Genomic DNA, 6,350 nt, shown 5'->3' with positions numbered 1-6,350 from the left:
ATCCCACTGACTTTAATGGTCCCTCGGCTTTTCCTCCACAATGAGGTTAATATTTGTAGTTTTGAGTGAGGTGTCTTGGCAACAATTGGATGGATCTAAGAGAGTAAACATAATACCTGCTAAACATCAACATGTTGACATTAGCCTCAAAGCACTGCCATTTAGGGTTTAGTGTGGCTGTATATTCGTAGTCTTGTTTCCTGACAGTTTCCTCTCCACCCCCCTCTTTTTCCATCAAATCTTTGGCAATCTTCAGGTACTGTCACAAAGTTCACGGTTTACAAACCATTGCAATGTCAGAAGGTCTTGTCATTAATCTACAAATCAGTTATTTGATTAAAAAAAAAAGCTACCAACACCAGTGCAGTTAAAATACGTTATCTTGTCTTAAGTCCTTCTTTACCAAATTCAGCACCATAATGTAAACTTTTGTATTTTCAATAGTACAAGGTAATTGTCAGTGTGAATGTGCAAGGCAAGACTGTACTCTTTGCGGCCATCTGTCTCGATCGGTTGGGGGTGAGGGAGAGGGAGAGACAGAGAGAGAACAAGAAAGCGCAAGAGAGAGAGAGAGAGAACAATAAAGAGGGAGAGAGGGATGGGAGGGGGTAGGGGGGAGCAGCGAACATACAGAAGTACAGACAGTAAAGGTAATATTTACAGACTGAAAATGAATAATGGTACAGATACAGATCACGTCAATACCATTTGAACTCTGTAGCTTGTACATTTTGAGTTCTGTTGCCTGGTTGCAAATGAAGCAACGGCAGGTAACTGGGGAAACCATTGCAAACATCCCACCATTCTGCAGCCCTCTGTTTGAAACTGAAGTGAGGGGTTTTGAGCTTTATAATTATACATTAAGTCACAACAAGCTCACTAGTAAGGAGAAAGCTGCTTGGAACAGCTTTGTCGCATTGGTTTAGGCTTCCTGGGCAATCACAAAGCCAAAAAATATGTGGGGTTGGTTGAAACTCTGGTGAAGAACTATGGCACAATGGGCTACAGGATGTCCTTCAAAGTGAGAACATGAGAGAATACAAAATGACTCTTACAGCCAGGAGCAAGGCACTGACCTTGCTCCTCACTGTAAGAGTCATTTTGCCATAGCCACAATGTTGATCACATAATGTGTTGTCATTGCAGATTAGGACATATCTGCAATACAGTAATTGTGAAATTTGTGATAACTAGGATGACATCTACTTTCAATGGACATTTCTCATTTGCACAGTTGTTTTTTGCTTTGTTTTCCAGTACCTAATCACTTTAAAAATTATTACAAGCTTATTTTTAAATGGCTATTCTTAGGCTGCACTGAACACATAAAATAAAACAGAGAATCCTCACATTTACTCCGATTTTATTAGCTGAGCATCATTTTTATTTATTATTTATTATATTTATTTTTATCTGTCCAAGAGACCAGAGCCATCGATGATTGATCCCTGTATGGTCTACTGACAGTTGCAGAGAAACAGACAGAGAGAGATGTAGTGTAGGCCTCCTCCACATGCAGATCATCCAGAAGTTGTTAACACAGAAGAAGTTCAAAACGCGAGCAGTGGGTTGTTTTGGCTATAAGACATACTGCTGAAAAACTGCTTGCATGCGTCTGTCCCTGTATGATACAGCGAGAGAGAAACAGAAAGTGGCGGTGTGAGCTGTGTGCAGGGTTGTTTGTGTGTAAGAAAAAGAAGTGTAGGTGTGTGCGTGTGCGAAAAGCCAAATTACCAAATCAAAAACCGAAAACTTACCCAGTGAATAATAACAGAATACTGGGCTGCACTGGCTTCTAAATCTCTTTTGTCATGTTTAAGTTTTGTCTTATAGGTAGTTGAAGCTGGATGGATTTATTATTATTGTTATTGCTGTTGCTGTTATTGTTATTTTAGCATTACATTGGTATAACTGTTAAACTATATGGCTTGATGTACTGAAAAAATATTTGTATAATGATAATTATTTTGATTATCAATTTAGGAACAACATGAGGTACACATGAGATGCATCTGGCCCTTCATGCCAACCCAGTAGACCTGCAAGAGGATGACTGATTTCTTCAAGACCCACAATGAAAGTACTCATTGTACTCACACACAACATCAATATCAATGAAATATACTATGGGAAACCAACTTTAATGACTCTTACAGCATTTGACAGACTGACAGACTTCACTCGATAAAAATCTTGGTAGCCTATTACATTACAAATCACCGTGGATATTTTACAAGCAAGACCAGGTAAAGCAGCAGTGAACACACAGGGTGCAGATGTTGGTTTCGGTTGTTTGAAAGGCTACGTCATTAACAAGCAAGCACGCAGCTCACCTGCTGCCGTGATAACAGATTGTGGGTGGAAAAATACGGAAAAAAGACGAGTCGTGTGTCTTTTAGGCGACCTACTGCTGATGGAGACAGTGGAGCAGACAGGGGGAGAGAGGCGGGGCAAGCCGGTGTGTTTGCAGTGAGAGGTGTAGGTGTCTGTGAGTGTGGGGAGAAGAGAAGTCAGAGGCAGGTGCAATGCAGGTATATTTAAAAATAATAATAATATTTGTTGGGATTGAAACCTGCTTTCACAGGGCAGTATAATGTGAAAAATTAAGATTAGGATTACAATCACAATGCCAGCTCATGTTGTGATGTCTGTCAGTCATTGTCTATCGTCCCAACCCTAATTCATGTTTTTTTTCAGTCTCAATACAATGTTTAAATGTGATTTGTACAATAAAAGAGTTATTGGTGGCTGGTATCATTCCTGTTGATTCTATTGTAAGTAATTAGGGACAAATGCACACTCCTTTCATGCAAAAATGTTTCCCTAAGTTTAGTTGAAGCTAATATGAAGTTTCAGCATTCTAGTTTGAAAGGTGTGGATATTGGATATTAGTTAGGGCAGTGTGAAGGTTTAATGTTGATGTTTTATCCAGGCAACAAAACTATCTGTGATTACTCTGAAGTATCCCAGCTCAGCAAGGAAACACTCAAAGAATAAGAAAGACTTTGGTTTTGTCTAAGTCAGAATGCTGAAACCTCATAATGGTTTCTTATGAACTTTAAAGTGCATAAATCATCCTCAATCTCTTACAGTTGAGCCAGATTAGAGTCTATATCCAATATAGACAGAAGGAATCATTAACTTAACTCTTAACAAATTGTCATGTGAGTGTTGTATCAAGACAGATTTGGAAAACTATGAACCTATGCTTTCAGTTTGTGGGGGGCGCCGATGAGCATACAGTGCATGATTTGCAACCCATCCATCCATTGTCAACTGCTTATCCTGCGTACAGGGTCGCAGGGGGCTGGAGCCAATCCCAGCTTACATTGGGGGAGAGGCAGGGTACACCCTGGACAAGTCACCAGTCCATCGCAGGGCATGATTTGCAACCTGTCTCCTCATAATTGGATTGTTTGTATTTTGCAGAGCAAAGATGAACCAGACATTGCTGACACTCCTGTGGCTGTCCTCGCTGTGGTCACTGACAACAACCCTGTGAGCGTTTCTGTTGTAGTCGAAGATGAAATTGTGAGTGATCTCCCCAGGTTGAATGATTCACTTGTAATGTTGTTTGGCTTGATCTGTGTTTTGCATTTAGACTATCCAAAGAAACTAATTTGTTACAAACTCATAAAAGCACTTCTGAACTGTGTGTCCATGTGCTCAGTATGTTTACTACAAGCCTACAGTGAAGAATTTTCAAAACAAAGATTTTTGCTCCCTGTTCTTTTTTAAATTGTTCCATTGCATCACCTGCTCATTTTAAACAATCATAATAAGTGTAGTTTTGGGGTAAAATTATGCATGGTCACTTTCTCATGTGAACGTAGTAAATGGAAAGCTTGTTCAGCTTCAGGGACTGAAGCAGCAGGGACCTGCTCTTAAGTTAGTTTTTGCTGGAGTGTTAAGGAAGCAGGGTTCTTAACTAATTGCTGGTTTTGAAATAATCAGACTCTGACATTTCATTTTTCATTTTAATGGCACTGCTTCAGAGATTAGTTCTGCAACTAACAATTAACCATTTTATTACTGATTGATTCATTCTGTCAATTGCCTTTGCAATTGCTAATTTGTTGGGCTTTTCTTTGTAGTTTTTTAAATTTTCTTTTAAATTCTCTTTTCAAATGTTGTTTATGTTTAAATCTGTCCAAAAAAGAGCATGGGATGCCACCACATATCAATGTTTTCTTCTCACTAGAGGAATAGCTGGCCAGGTTGGACCCAGATCCTCCTCACCAGAGTTGTTACAATAGAAAGTAAACTCAATCTCGCGTGTCTTTATTCCCCCGAAGCAAAGTCGCAGGCTTCAGCCCAAAGATCTCTGACTACAAGTTATACTGTTCCATCCAGTTTGTATCATGGGTCGATCACCATCAGTTACTGGTAAAGTCATTCATCTTGCATCTATCAGTATAGGACATTCAAAACAATGGATTTCACTTTACTTTCACTTTTGTTCCGGGTGAGAGCTGGAAGAACATGTCCGTCTGACTTTTCTGAATTGTTCTTCATGTATTTTAGCATCACAACATTGTCTTTTCCTTGTTGGAGCTGTCCAGAGAGTTTATTACCCGAAGGTACAGTTTGTTTGTCTCTACATTTGTTTAAATGGTATGGAGCCTTACTTTGCTGTTGAGCACAATGGTGCTGGTGGACCTTGTCCAGGGTTCCAAGGCTAGGTCCCAGTTCATCTGACCCTGGCTGTTCTGTGGATAGCCTTTCTCCATATGTGGCAGTATTTTATTGTGATACAGAATAAGAACACAGTTCAGTGCCACAACCAAGTCTGATTGTGTCCTGTTCCACGATATTTATCCCTTTGCTATGCCATACAAGGTCATTCTTTACTGGCCTGAGCAGCCAGTCTGCTGGATGTTTAGAAACTAATGTCACCTTAGTCGCGTTGGGATCTGTAGGTCACGTGTATTATAAGCAGAGACATGTAAGATTTAAAGTATACCACCTTATATCTTTTAGCCTAGGCACATAGGTAACAGCCATTGCTATCAGCGCAGCTGTCTGGTGTATTGACAGAGAGAGAAACAGTATCAAGAAGTACCGCTTGGGAGACAGAGTAGCCTCTACTTCTGGATCTGTCTGTCACCCTGTGCGTGATACATGACCGATACCTCACCTTCACCCACATTGAGGCCAATAAGAAAAATTTGCTCATAGGTTGGGTTCACAAGCTGTATGATTTGCTTGAGATATTTACTTTAATGGTCTAGAAACATTAATGAAATTGATTAAATAACGACAACTAATCAGTGGCTTGGAAACAATAGCAGATTACTTAATTGATGCAGGATTAAGGATTTAAATCTGCTTATTGAGATGGTGATTACAAGATACTGCGTTTGACAGCTTTTAGGAGCCATTTCTCTCTGTAAAAAAAGGCTTCAAAGGATCTGAAACAAAATAGTTTTCAAGCAAGGGCCAAGCATAAGTAAGGGCAAACTTCTGTAATTATTATTCACACAACCACTTGTGTTGTGCTTAAAGAAAATATCTTAGAATCTTTAAAATTAAAAACAGATTTTAAAATATTTTTTACACAAGGCTGGTGAGTGCTTGACCCTACTGGAAGGAAGAACACAACGTTGAATGCTACTGTCTCTATAAATACCAAAAATTGTCTTGTACAGCATGAAGAAACTTGCTCTCTGTTCAATTCAAATATATGCCTATTGAAACCCAACCACTACAATTAGTAGCCTATTTTGTTGCGTTATATTTAAATAACATTATAAATAAATATTTCAGGTAATGAAAAATGATTCCTGCAGAGAACAGTCTCTCAAACAGAGCTGCATGGGGGTTGTGCTGAATAGAGCAAAAAGTCTTCATAGCCAGATTGTTTTTTATTGTTTATGAATCATCAAGAAAGTATTTTGAAAATACAAAATGACTCCACTCTAAAGTATGTTGTTACAAATTACATTTGAATTGTTCAGGACTTTTAAATACCAATTATAAGTAGTTGAAATATGTATTTCAAATACAAGTAACAGAAATACTGCTCATCTCAGCACATAATATTGTATCTTCAAATGTGCCAAATGAACAAGCATGACAGTAAGTCAGTTCAGGAGGACTAAAGAGGTGAAACTTTTCACAACCACCTTACAAGCCAGCAGGCAGTGGTTTTCATATGATTTTGCTAGATTATAACTTTGGCAGACGTTAGCATGGCATTGTTAGCATGTTAACGTGCTGAGCATGTATATTTTTCTTTTGCTAGGAATGTTACCTCTGTCACTGTCATCAGGCTACAGTGGCCCAAGCTTCTGACTTGACTTGTTTGTGACATTTTGTGAAAAGACTCAAAAAGGAAGGAAAGCAGCATG

The 6,350-nt window shown here is 38.9% G+C and overlaps 1 protein-coding gene across 2 annotated transcripts in view; it reads left to right on the top strand.

The window, feature by feature from the left end:
* Positions 1-4,193: 4,193 nt before the first annotated feature.
* LOC123982633 (integrin alpha-M-like) overlaps positions 4,194-6,350 on the top strand; it is a 31,285-nt gene continuing 29,128 nt past the window's right edge. Inside the window, exons 1-2 of one of the 2 annotated variants that reach the window (XM_046068294.1) lie at positions 4,194-4,386; positions 4,525-4,580. The gene's annotated coding sequence lies outside the window, so the exon portion shown is untranslated. The remainder of the gene's footprint in view (positions 4,387-4,524; positions 4,581-6,350) is intronic. The other variant, XM_046068296.1, reaches the window with a different exon arrangement.

Source organism: Micropterus dolomieu, linkage group LG14, assembly GCF_021292245.1.
Source record: "Micropterus dolomieu isolate WLL.071019.BEF.003 ecotype Adirondacks linkage group LG14, ASM2129224v1, whole genome shotgun sequence".
Lineage (NCBI taxonomy): Eukaryota > Metazoa > Chordata > Actinopteri > Centrarchiformes > Centrarchidae > Micropterus > Micropterus dolomieu.
Note: the sequence above shows the minus strand (reverse complement) of the source record. Positions and strands in the feature narration are given on the sequence as shown.